The following is a 13,737-nucleotide window of genomic DNA, read 5'->3' as shown; positions in this document are numbered from 1 at the left end:
TTATTCCTGTGTGATTGATGTTTTGTGCCCTCTTTCCAGGTCTTCATTGTTGGAAAAAATAAAAATAAAAGGATGGCAGCTGGGGATAAATCTGATTACTGGCAGCTGGAGAATGCTTTCTGTCTTGTTTTATTAAAGTATTCATATATATTTTCAACAGACTAGAATAAATCTTCAACACAAAATATGCAATGATTCTAGGAGAAAGAAACCCTTTTTTTTTAGATTTTTTCTGAAGAAGTTTAATTTAAAGTGAATGAATAAATTGGCATTATGTCTGATTTTAAGCTATAAAGGAAGTAAGCTGTTTTTTTTTTACATAATCGTTTATAAAAACACAAAATACAAAGTCGTATAATTTTAAAGTTGTACAGTTTATGTCAGAATCACTCCCAGTTCGGTGCCCCTAATTTCGATTGTAGGTGTTCACATGAACTAAGTCCAGGTTGTCTTGCCAGCCTCCTCCTCTGACATTTAAGCTTGGATTGTGACAATGCATTTCAATAGCCTATTGTTCTGAACCTCTATCATCTGTGGCGCCCAGTACCTGGATGCTGCGCTTTTTTCACCAAAAAGCAGAAAATGATCACCCATAATCAGACATCATACACCAAGATGTCTTGAACAGGAGCATTTCCAGCCATTAGGTGTAATTACAGCCCTGTATCTGCCTTTATATACCACTGTATTCATATCTAATAAGCCTCTCTGCACCTACTAAGACCACAGTCTCTCGCTGGCCTTTTTATAGGACAACAGCGGTTCAGCAAGCAGTTAAGAAAAACACCCTGAAAAAGTGTATACTTGGCAGAGCCGAAACTGGGGATGAGTGTCTATTAAAGGTTTGGAGCTCGCATGTGCTTGTTATTGATTTGTGCTAAGGCAACAGAACGGGAATATTTCACAAAAATTATCCATGTTTTCCGCTGTTATCATGTCTCTGTGTGGACGTGTAAGTGCAGGTTTGTGGATTTTGAAAATCTCCAGAGAAAATCAGCACCCCTTTTTAAAAATATACACACACCAGAATAAAAAAAAAAATATGTAGGGAACATTTTTTTGTGTGTGTGTCATAATTTTGGAGCCCAAAAGCTTTTTTTTGTGCCAGATGGGAGAAATTTGACAATAGTGTTAGTTGTTTTGTGAAGCACAACATAAAAAAAGAAGAAAAAAATAAAAAGGAAACATGCATCTGTGTGATATCAAAAAATCCTCTGCCTGAGATACAATCGGAGTGCACATCTGGTCATAATCACATTTCAAACATTGGTTATGCAACAATCTGCCTTTAATGTCTGCAGCCCATTGGCAGCACCATTGAAATGAGATAAAGAGATTTGTAGGTATCAACCATGTATGCAAACTGTTTAACTGTGATAAAAAACAGGGAGTGCAGTGTTTATTAGGATTTAACATAATTCCATCGAGTGACACATTTTTCAATCACTCCTCCACTATCCGTTTTGCGACTGCATACTCCTGTGTGCTAGTACACGTGGTATGTAATATCTGATGCAATTTGGTGTTTTGGTTTTATGGTGACTTTGTCATTTGATAAAAACTCACAACTATAAATTAGGTGTTGAAATGTTGGGTGAGCTCCTATTTAGAAACGTGAGACTAGAAACAGTTTTTGACTGTGAGCTGAAGAACCGATTGCTGTTGATCTGAAAGAGAAATGCTTTCCTATTTCTTCCTGATTTCAGCTGCTCAGTAGAACAGGGTGATCTTTTGTTTTTCTTTTATTCATAGGGATGACAGGCTTTTCAAAAACTTTCTTTAGGTTATCAAAATAATACAATTCTTTAACGGTTGGAGCATCGTTGATGACTGCAGTTGGTACAACTGAGAATCAGTTCAACAAAATAGTTGACCTTCAGAGTATTTTTTCAAATGAAGACAAATATTTTCTCTCACATTGGAATTAAACTCGAAATGAAAAGCTTTAATAAATTTAGTTTGGTCTTGCATTCCTCAACATTTTGTCTCTGGGTCTGCTTTGATAAGTACAATAATAAATCACCTTGTTCTAAAAAAAAAAATAATAATAATAATAACTTAGCAAATCTGCAATGTTGAGATATTGGAAGTTCTACCAAACTGAGCAGATAATATTGCATGTTTCTTTGTGGAAAACCATGTACTAGTCATTTATAGATAATACTAAGTGGATATCTGGTTTTGTCATTTATTGAATAAAAAAGCAAGACATTAGTCCTGTACAACTATCTATCAGGTGAATTTTCTGTCAGTCTCGCCTTCATTTCTACAGATTTTCTCACTATTGTTTTTGAAAGGAGAAAAACCTCTGCCAAAAAGGCCAAACAGACACGTCAACAAAGAACTAGTTGTAAATTATATATATAGGCATGCTTCCTTGCAAGGAAGGACACAAACTATTCCCATTTCTTTTGGCTAAATTTGGCTAAATTCACAAAACATGACAAAGAAAACAATGGTTTGATGGTGCATAAATACCATTTTATGCCAGTCTACGAAAAATGTAAGAAATTACTTTAAGTAACAAGTCACAAGTTTATAGACCTGTAACGTACTCCAACCTCAAATGCTGGTTGCTTTCAGAAATTAAGTTAAGGGTAAATAAAAACGGAATGACACAGAGAGCAGATATTGACCACACTTATGGTGTGGGAAGCAAAAATACTGATACAATTAGACTGTTCGATTTGACACCCCTTTCTTGGATCAGAACCTGGAATATATCATCTGTAGCTGAAGTGTTAGGGTCTTTGGTAATTTGAGTTTGTTTTGGGCTTTGTTATTTGTGTTCCTTAATTCTTATCTCTATTAATTCTGCTTTGTTTCTGTTTTCACTTCAGTTGAATGACATGAAAATAGACATTGGTTGATTTTACTTTGACTACACATATCCTCTTCAAAGCTTTACTTTCCTTGTTGCTCACCTAGAGTTTGTGTATAAGTGCAAACTTCATAAATTTTCTTTGCTGCAAATAAGCAGATACACATCTGTTCATCATATTCCTAATTAAAATCACTTTTTGGTATAGTCAGTGTCTGATTTGGAACAACACCCCGTTAGACATTGAGGATCCAGATAACATGTTAGATGGTTACAAAAACCCTTTGTTTCTTCACAGGGTTTTAAAAAACTAATGTCTCTTTTGAAAACAATAAAAATAAAAAAGGTAAATACTGATTGGGAATTATTTAAGTTGCATGTTTTAAACATTTCAATATTCATAGCTTTTTGACTAAAATAATATATTTGCTCTTTCGCAATCTGTTGAGATGTTTGACTTGAGTCATATAGCCATTTGGCAGAGTAATATAGGAAAATAATGAGTTAAAGTGACCAAAGTCAAGAAGCATCAATGGAATAGGTATAGCTATGCTTTTAAAAGAAAGCTCAATTAGTGATATAGCAGTATTTTAACTTTCAGAGGCTGTGTTCCCTTTGACCACAGCAGATAACCATGGAAACCAGAGCACTGTGGCCATCAAACTAGAGAATGATTCAGCAGCTGAGGTCTTTTGATCCAAAAAGGAAGATAATTAAATTCAGTAGAGTTCTGAGCAACTACTGGTCTATAAGTAAAGATGGTTTAAAAGTGAGGCTTTTGGATTTTGACCCAGTAATTATCTGTGCAGCAGTTCAGAGACTTTTAGCTGTAACAGTGTTCAGATTGTTGTTTTCAATTTTTGGCATCATCATCCTGAGAGAGGATCAAGTCTTACTGCCAGCGCATCTTGTTTTTACTTTCAACTTTATTTTTTTTCCCCTTACACATCCACAAGCATGTTTTGATTGATATTTGCTTATAAGACGATGCTCTCCTCACACCTTATTTAGTCTGCAACCAGTGCTTTAAGATCATTCTGCCACTTTAAGGGGTGATGGAAAGAGACCCTGATATGAAAAAAGTGGACACAAAAACTGGGTTATTGTGTCACCATGGAAACTCTCATCCCCACTGTATTTTACTGCATATGCCCAATCATGTTTACTGCCTTTGACTGCTTTCATTTTCATTTTTGAAACCATGCAGATTCACAAGAAAACCCTGCAAAGCTTGCCCATTTTCAACAGTTGGCTCACTTCTGAAAACGCTGATCAGTTACAGTTCACTCTCCTACATCAAACTGGAGGCTTTCTCCAGTACATGATTTCATTTTAAAACATTACTGGGGTTAGAATATCCTATTCTATTTAAATGACTTGCATAAAATAAAAATAATAAATAAATAAATAAATAAAAATTGTAATTAGGAATGTGAAAATGTATTAGCCAGGTAAGATCAGTAAATAAAAAGTGAATGTAGCCTTGTGTCATAAAACACATTTTCTTTATGTGCTTTGACACATAAAGAATAAACACATTAAACAACACGAGTGCAACATAAATATATAGAAAGAGGAGAAGCTGCATCGGCTGAGCGGTGGGCTGGCCCATTCCTTTTCGTTTAACCTGTAAGTGGCCCTCACTAGTCTCTCTCTTATCTCTGAATAAAGTGAATCAGTGTGGCTGGCTGAGCAGTCTAAGCGGAGAGCCAGGAGAGCACCTGGCCTTACACGGCGATCTGATTAGAGGAGGTTGCAGGCCAGGCTGAACCAGACCAGGCCAGAATGTGGCAGCAGCAGGGCATATGTGAGTGAAGTGAACAAGATCAGACTAATTCTATTGCACCATTACCTTCTCCTTTTTTGACGGAGCAGGGTCAAATCAAAGCATTGCAGCAGCACAGACCAGCCTTTTCAAGCCCAGTAACAGGAATGGGGGGCAGGGGGAGCAATAGACACACTACTACTTTCCTGGTTCAGAACAGATGAGTAAAGTTCTGTGAAGCGTGTATTTAATAATCCAGGTGTAGTTATCTATGATGCCCCAAATTGGCTTTCAAATTAGATTTCTCTGACATATTTTTCTCAGTGTGAAATTGAGTGAATATTGAGAGTCACAGTAAAAATTGAGGCATTTTGTTGGGTTATACACACAGATATGAAAGGCAATGAAGAGTTATCTTTTTTATTACTATGATAACTCATTGTTTGGAAATGGGGTTAAAACAAAAGTTAATTATGGTAATATGACATATTGTAAAGTAAGTGTAAGTATGTGTTTGACAGTAAATGGTTAGTTTATATGATATAAAATACATCTGGGTCTGTTTTTGCTCAGCTAAGTCATTCTTTATAATTTACTAATTGCTAATGGTTTGTGAGATTCAGTAAAAATAACTGATGGGGGAAGTGATTTGGTTTGAACAGAATTGTTCATACGCTAACACGCAGTCATTAAATTAACTTCTGTCATTGCCGTGTTTGATTGCCTGTGCTTCAGTTCAGATTCACCTACATGCAGATTTTTCTGTGAAACATGCCTCCAGATTATTAACTCGCCGATTCACAGATTGTTTTTTTGTAAAACATATCAAAACTGTTTGAAACAAGCTAAAAAAAATACCTCTGCACAGTTGGACTTGACATATTGTTGTCTGGCGTTGCAAAGCAGCCAATCCAGGAGTGGCTGCAGTTAATAATGACAAGGGTTTTAAAGTTGAGTTAGAACAACCTATTGAAAAGTAATCAATGTGAAAAGTTTGGTTCCCGTATTCCTTTGAAAGAGGAGAAGTTTGTTCACTCCAAGTAAATTAACTTGTTCAGGGTATCTCCAGTTGAAATGTAATAAATTGTAAAATGAAAACTGTGAGTTTCTCCAAACACCAGACGTCCAGGATGTCTTTTTTTTTGGCGATTTAAGCTTAGCCAGTCATCACTCACATTCAGCCCCCAAATTATTATTTTTTTCCTATTTTCCTGTCCATATTTAATCTTAACGACGAGAACAACTCTGGGTTTAATGAGCACTAAAAACTTTAAGAACACATTTAGACATCAGCAGCAGACATCCTCAACAGATTTTTCACTTTTACTCATTGGTCTCTGGTCTCATAAATTAGTTGATGCAACTTACACAACAAGAGCATACTGTACACCACACTACCGCTTTCTGACTAAACAGAAAGTCACTGTTCTTCTTTACTATTTGTGAGAATGATCAGATTTAATACAGCCACTGCAAACAGGAAGATTTCATTTCTTTTAACAGTTTAGCAGTTATCATTTGGTGAAACAATCTAGCAAATTCTGTCCCTCCAGGATGCGATGACACTGAAAATGACTCAGATCCTCTTACACGTCCCCTCTTCTGACACTGGACACATGTGAATATAGTAAGTAAATAAAATGTAATTTATGCAGCACCTTTTAAGATATAAAAATCACAAAGTGTTCCACCGTGAACCAACACAACTTCACAAGAACCTTGAAGTCTAAGAACACTGCACTGCTTCTAAGCAACACTAGTTGACAAATTGCCAGTTTTGGCTCCAGCTGCACTTTTACATTCTTCTTCAGTGTCTTACCAAATATACTGTTCAATATTTTTCTGGGTGACATGATATTAGTTGCTTTGATATTTGGAACTACTTCACTATGCAGATAGCTGGATGGAAAAGCAGTGGTCTTTTAAACCTGAACATGCAGAGACAGACGTTAAACGGTGTTGATGGATGTCCTCACAGGAGCAGTCGTCCATCTTCATACAGGCATTTCTTCTTGGGGATCGGTGTCAAAACCCTGGCTTCTGATGAACAACTTGTTCAGGCAGGACTGGAGCTGTGTGTTTTCACTGTTTCCTGTCGCACTGTGTTTGGAGTCATTCTCGTTAATGGAATCAAGCTCATTTAAAATAGTCCTAAAATGGAGTTTGTGCTAAATGACACCAGCAAAAAAAAAAAAAATTAGTTGCAGTTAATAAAAAATGAGCTCTTATATTTTCTTATAGAGCCAGGTGGATTTGGATAGTTTTTTGTGTTTGTTGTGTTTTAAGAAAGTGTTATAAAAATTTTTCGTTTTTTTTATTTATTTAGTTTTTACTTTCAAAGCAGCGTCTTTTCATCGGACATGGGGGAGTATCTGTGGTGTTTTCGACACATTTTGTGTTGCAGTTAACTAATTTTATTTCTATCCAATGCAACGTTCAACAGAGTAGATATCCCTGGCTCAGCAGCACCTGGTGAAATGTGTATTCTCATAAAAAAAATGTATTAAATATTAAAATTTCAACTCAGATTATCTGACTGTAAAAAAAGATAAGATCTATAACCTTATTGAATGTCCAAATGAGAGCGTATTAATGATTGCAGTGCATGGGCAGCTTTACAACTGTAAAGCGGTGATTAAAAGTGAGAAAACAATGTTTGTATTGTTCTTCTTTTCGCTTTGCCTCCGTGGCATGCAGCTTGGTTTCATTCTGCGAAGCTAAGAATTCGGAGTTTTTTGTTGTTCCCTGAAGGCGTCAGCTCCTGGGATGTTTAGTGCCTCCTCCTCCTCCCAGTCCCCGCTGCGCTGCTGCCGCTTCGCCGCTGCTGCTGCTGCCTACTGCCCGGGCTGGCTGCTGGCCGCTGGGCCCGGGATGACGCCACCTCTCGCTCCGCCCCGGCGTAAACTCGCTCCCTGCGTTCATTTCATTCCTGCTCTCATTCCGAACATTCTTCGCATCTCTGTCAGTGCGCGAAGCGATTCACCTACACCTTTCCTGGCTGGCCCAGAAACACTAGAATAACTTGACATAGTATTCAAAATACCCACTAACATCACATTAGCAAAAGAAAGGGACATTTGTAAATGAGATATCAATAACGAGGTAAGTTTCATTTGTAGTTGCAGGTATGCAAACTGGTTGTAGACTTCTGCTCCCGAGGGTTAGTTTAGGTGTCTTAGAGTGACTGCACAATGTATTAAAATGTTATGTTATTTAGGTATTTAGGAAATATCCCCTCTGGTGAAGTAAGGTTTGGTCGTTTGTTTCCTCGGTGGGGATAGATGGCCGCTGTTGCAACAGGGTGCTCACTTTAAACACTCTGCTGTAGCCCACGGCTTTGACACGGCAGCGAAAATCTTTGACATTTTTCACATTTTTTGAAAAGAAGCCCTGATCCTACGCCCCTTATAAAAGCCTCTGGTGGCGTTTGACCCGTGTCAGGCTGCAGGGAAAACTCGCTTTGGATTTAGGGCGAATAAAAAAAATAAATACACAAGAGGAATTGAAGCTTTTTTTTTTTTTTTTTTGGGACAAGATGACGGTTGAAAACGTTGCTGTTTTTCTCTCCGTAGTTGGCTCGGCCGGGAGTTGTGGGAGCATTTTCGGACCACCTCGGAGAAAGAAAGAAACACGGCGGGGAGACTTGTTGCTTCAGCTCGGCTGACGGCGCTGTTTTAAAATCGCCGTCGAAGTTTTACCCGTGTAAGTATCGCTTTTTTTGTTTGTTTGTTTTGTGTCCCTGTGTGTGTGTGTTTTTTTTTTTTGAACGCTTGCTTGTGATTTATCTCTCAACCGCCCGTGTGTTGCTCTCCATGTTGTTACTGCAAGTAACAAAACCGACTGAACAGTGGGAAAAAAAAACTCCTTATTGTTTCATATCAAATCTGTCCTCTTCGTCTGAACAGGGCAACTGAGTTTAACAGCTTTGCACATTCTGTGACCCTTTTTTAATATTCTGAAACCGTAGTAAAATGGGATCTCTCGAGATTTTTCCTGTTTGTTGTTAATGAGAGAAAATTTAACTAAATTTATCAGCAACTCCCTCCTTTTTACAACCGACTATTCCTTTTATTTGAAGCTATAAAACGCCCTGTTCCGACTTATTTGAACTGAAACCAGACTATATGGAGTTTATAGCGCTTTAATCTGGGGTTTCCTTCACTGTTGTCCTTTTCCTTTCTCTGCTTTGGGAAATGCCTGCTCAGCTAAAACTAGAGTGCCCCCCTCCCTGTCCAGCTGCAATCCAGCTCCGTTACACTGATTTCATCCACTTACATTGGACTCTGGGGACAACTTTTCTCCTTCATAAAGAAATACTTTTTTAATAGAGCTCAGCTTTTATTAGCTACTCTTTTTTGTATTATTACCGTGGTGCAATTATAATTTTTCAGTTTTTGTACCTCATTGTTTTCTCAGACTTTTGGGAAATGCTTAATAACAATCTTGGAGGAAAACAAAACATATGCGTTATCAAATTATAACACAGATGCATGCATACAAAATTATGTCTTGCAAAGCTATTTTACTCCTTGAGCTTTTTCACATTATGCCAGGTGACAGCCACAAACCTGAATATGTTTTGTGTGATAGGCCAACTTAACGTTGTACAAAACTGAAGTAGAAAGGAAACAATATTTTTTTCAATTTTTTTTACAACCAAAAAAAAAGCTCTTCTGAATAGATAATGTGTACGTCTCACTGTCATTACAGCTGCATGTATTTTGCAGTACGTCTCCACCACCTGTGAAAATCTAGGAATGAATATTTTGCCTGTCTTTCTTTACCTCAGTTCAACATCATTGAGATCGGATGGGGAGCATCTGAGAACAGCTGTCAGATTAGTAATTGTATTTAGGTCTGGACTTTGACTGGGCCATTCTGACACAAATAGGCTTTGATCTAAGCTATTTCATTGTGATTTTGATTTATATATTTAGGATCGCTGTCCAGCTGGAAGGGGAACAGTTATATGCGCTACTGTGTATTGGTTTGTTGTACAAAATACATAAGCATATGGTTGTGATGTGACGAATAATACTTTTCAAGGCTTTACATAAATTTTTTAGCACATGCCCTTTGCCCTTAACTTTGCTGGGAAGACTAACTCTAAGCAAACTAAAGAACATGCGATTTAAAATAAAATGGATTCAGTTTATTTTCTGCAACAGTCTAAGAGATGTAACACATCAGTGGATAAATCATGCAGATGTATACAGACATAAAAACTAGATGAGATTTTGAATATGGGCAGGTAGTTTTTGAGTTCCTACATATTTTTGGATTTCACACTTTATCTGTTCTGCCTTTGTTGCTGACACAGCTCTGATAACCTGATGCGATTCAATCAAGTTGTTTTTTATAGATTATTAGTTCAGGTGAGAACGATGCATCAAATCACGCAAACCTATTTGGTCACCTGTCAGCTCCGTTTTTAAATACTTCATTTAGATTACAAACATGTTTACATGGAAAAATAGGAACAGTTGCAAAAGACTAAATGATATGCTCTGAGTGCAAGGGGTTTTTCTGAACCTGTCAGATTTTTGCAACTTAAAAAAGAAAATCTGATAAAGAACACTAAATTCTTGCAATTAGTGTTTGGAAATCAGCTTGACTGCTGTCAGGTGTAACCGTATGTCACAGTAAATCAGCTTACCAAGAAGAAGGGAAAAAAAAACAATGGCTTTGTTTTATTTTATATTATACAACTGGTGGACCTGTTGGAGAGAAGCCTGCATAACATTTGTACAAGAACAGCTTATTGTGCCTGCATTGGCTGTGGACTTCAACTCAGAAACTTAGACCCAAAAAAAAAAAAAAAAAAGAGCAAAAAACTCTGAAACTTATTTTTTGGTCTACTTTAATGCACTTAAAGCATGACCAGGAGAACGTAGAATAGAATAGAATATTTAGGCAAATATGCATGAATAAAAGTATACTTAAAATATGTATATTTTGAATTTCGTGTTGGATCATTGTCCATGGAGGCAGATCCAGATACATTTCTGAATGAGAAGGGTTCGAGCTGAGGGACATCTATCCTCATTGTTCAGGTTGGCTTTCTTCTCGCTGCGTCGTCCGGGTCAGAGGGCAGAGCTGCACAGTGTAGTCTATCTGTGATGAAGTGTGGACAGAATAATGCGCTTTTGTGAAGCACAAAGTGGATTGTGTTACTTCTTGGAGCCAAGTGAGACCTCTTTCTTTCTCTTGTTAAGAACAGCATTTTGGTCAGAAGTTGTATCAGATAACTATTTTGTAGCACATTTTTTTTCGAAGATGTAATTTACTCTGGCAATTTTGTTTTATTTCAGTTTTTTTTCTTTCTTCTTGGTATTAATAGCGTGCACAGACTGCAAATCTCGTTGTCTTTGCATAGAATATTGATAGAAGACAATTATTAAATTAAAACATATACATACATATGATCTTTTGATGCACTTTTATCAATTAAAAAATTATTAACACTACCTGCATGACTAAACGTATATTAGAGATTACAATACTCACAAAACTGATAATCATAGAATATCTTTCTTTTAGAAATGTCTGTGTCTGCGTGGCTGGCATGAAGCCTGGCTGTGAATAAAAGTCCATCCTTTCGAAGCGCCTCTCTGATGGAATAGAGGCTGCAGCTATGTGCCCGTGTGCTTTTGCTAATTTCTTCACTTCTTACCCCCCTGATGGATCAATGTGAATGAATGGTGTTGTGGTCTGGCAGTGAGGATGCAAATGATCTGTGAGCATAGTTTCCACTTTGTTATATTTCTTAAGTAAAACTACAGTGGAAGAGGTAGGTGCAGAATCACCTCAAGTTTTTATTTTGCGTGTTTTGTAGGTGGTGTGCTGGAAAAAAAAGTGTACAGAACAGTGTCATTGCTTGGCACATAACGTCGTACACTACTGGTCCGTTTTTGCAGCTTTAGCATAGTTTGTTTTTGTGTGGAGGATTTCAGAGTCTCTGCCTGTTAGAAACTTGATTTGTAACTTCAGACTTAGTCCTTATATAACTATGATGTAAAACTGTGTCTAAATTTGAACTGAAATGATGCTCAATATTATTATTCTCATGAAAGAGCTTGTCTGTGTTAGTTTGAATAATGATACAGTTATTAAATGTGTGATCGGATGGGGTGCCGGTGGCTGAATCGCATCAATGCATCAGTTTCCCCCTGTCGTGGTAGAAGAGCTGCTCTCCTGCAGACGTCCAGAATGTGTGTGTCCTGAGCTAAACCTGATCTAGAAAGGGAATTTCAGAGTACGCGCTGCTGCTCAATAGTTTCAGCAGGGACTGCTGAGGCCCATGGAGAGTGGTTCTTAAAAGGAAAAACTGGCTCAGAGCCACTGACGTCATCTAAGTAAATCTGGTCCAGTAATGCTGCCATAAAATGAGTGCCAGCTACTACATGCACTTTGACCCTGTCAACCACCTGAGTTGGAATACTACTCACCCATTTTGCTCTTTGTGCTTACTGTGTAGAACGTCATATTTAGGTATACTAAGATGGAAATAGTTGTTTAAATTAAACAAGTTTAAGTTTCCAACAACCAGATCACTATTGTTTATCTTGACAATCCTGAAAGAAATTTTAAAAGCAACTTTAGGCGAAGAACATAATAGTCTATTTGAAAAGCTTAATGCTGTCTGGGGAAAAAAAAGAAAAAAAAAGGACATTCTCAACACACACCATAACAGATTTAGTGGAGCTGCGTTCCGCAAGTTAACCATATCAGAAAAAAGGAGGGAACAAAAGAAGAAAGTCGAAGGAAAAAAATCTGGGAAAAATGTTAATTAGGTAACAGCAAAAGAAAGACGAGGTCATCAAAATGGTAGCCAATCTTGTAGCTGTTTACCTGGTAAGCAATGTTCAAATAATTATGTGGTTTTGTTTGTTTTTGTTCTGTCTTGACGTGGAGGCTAATAAACACAAAACGCCTTTAAAATTTACAGCTTCTGCTTGGTACAATTAAAACTTTAGCTGCAAAAGGTAATGAATATACTAAACTTTCATATAGGCCCTTTATGTGCTTTTCTAGACAAGGCCAGGATTTATTTTCCTGTTTTGACGAGAGATGTTTTCAATTTTCTAGACGCAAAAAGGAACCAGACACGTGTCATTTAGAATGAGTGCATTATGTAGAAAGGACTCGTTCTGCATAACTTGCCTGTTTGCACTGCGGTAATGATTAAAGCTGAAATAAAGAAAATTTAAAAATTCACACACCTGTGTCTCTGCATACAGTCAGAGCTACAGTCACACAAATACTACAAACATATAAAACATCATAAACTAACTATAACTTTAGATAACTATTATAAGATAGACCAATTCAGTACACCAGATACAATAAATTCGGCAGATAAACGGCATACAATATTAGATTCACACACCAGAAATCACATTCCAAACTATCCTCTTCTGCAGATTAGATTTGGCTGTTTTCACAAGTAATCATTATTATTGCTGTAATTTCCCCCACAATTATAAACAAAACAACATTTTCCCATTCATAGTTAGAGAAATTCAGAGTGGGAATAATTTTTAAAGCAAATATATACAGGAACCAATTTTTTTTTATTTTTAATTGTTGAATTAGAATAAAAGAAAGGAGGGTGATTATGAATTTGTATGTGTCCCCTTTTTTTTTAAATTTAATTTCAGTGAAATCAGCCAAAATTAGAAATGGCAGGTCAAACCTCAAAGAAGATTCGAAATCATTCTTGGCCCACCAAACCTCGATTGGTGCACGGCTAATAGAAAGCCGTATATAAGTAGACGATTGTTGGTGTTTTTAGTTACACTGTTCATGGGCGTCTCAAATTTACCAACTTTCTTGTGTTGCTTTAAATAAATCATCAAATGACTGATCCACCCTTATTGTTTGAAGTCAACCCAATGTAACCCACTCTACACTGTTTACAATGTGGTGGCCTTAATCATTTGTTGTGTACAAGAGAATTTCGGCTCCATGATCCCTCATTTGGTCTCTAGTGTTTCAAAACCTTTTAAATGATATGTGCTTCCCCTTCTGTTATTACAGTTTTTTAAAAAAGACAAATAACTGAGCTTCCTCCTCATCACACACACAAAAAAACAATATGTACTCCATGAATCATTTTATGAGTCAGTTTCTGAAACCACTACAAACACTT

General features: G+C 37.0%; 1 protein-coding gene across 6 annotated transcripts in view; it reads left to right on the top strand.

Moving 5' to 3' along the window:
- The first annotated feature begins 7,420 nt into the window (after positions 1-7,420).
- Positions 7,421-13,737, top strand: part of tead1b (TEA domain family member 1b) — a 50,452-nt gene continuing 44,135 nt past the window's right edge. For 3 of the 6 annotated variants that reach the window (XR_001662371.1, XM_007554116.2, XM_007554115.2), the window contains exons 1-2: positions 7,421-7,688; positions 8,159-8,288. The gene's annotated coding sequence lies outside the window, so the exon portion shown is untranslated. The remainder of the gene's footprint in view (positions 7,689-8,158; positions 8,289-13,737) is intronic. The other 3 variants (XM_007554119.2, XM_007554117.2, XM_007554118.2) reach the window with 1 other exon arrangement.

The sequence above is a fragment of the Poecilia formosa genome, unplaced genomic scaffold, assembly GCF_000485575.1.
Source record: "Poecilia formosa unplaced genomic scaffold, Poecilia_formosa-5.1.2 Scaffold61, whole genome shotgun sequence".
Classification (NCBI taxonomy): Eukaryota; Metazoa; Chordata; class Actinopteri; order Cyprinodontiformes; family Poeciliidae; genus Poecilia; species Poecilia formosa.
This window is presented reverse-complemented; position numbering and strand designations above follow the sequence as displayed.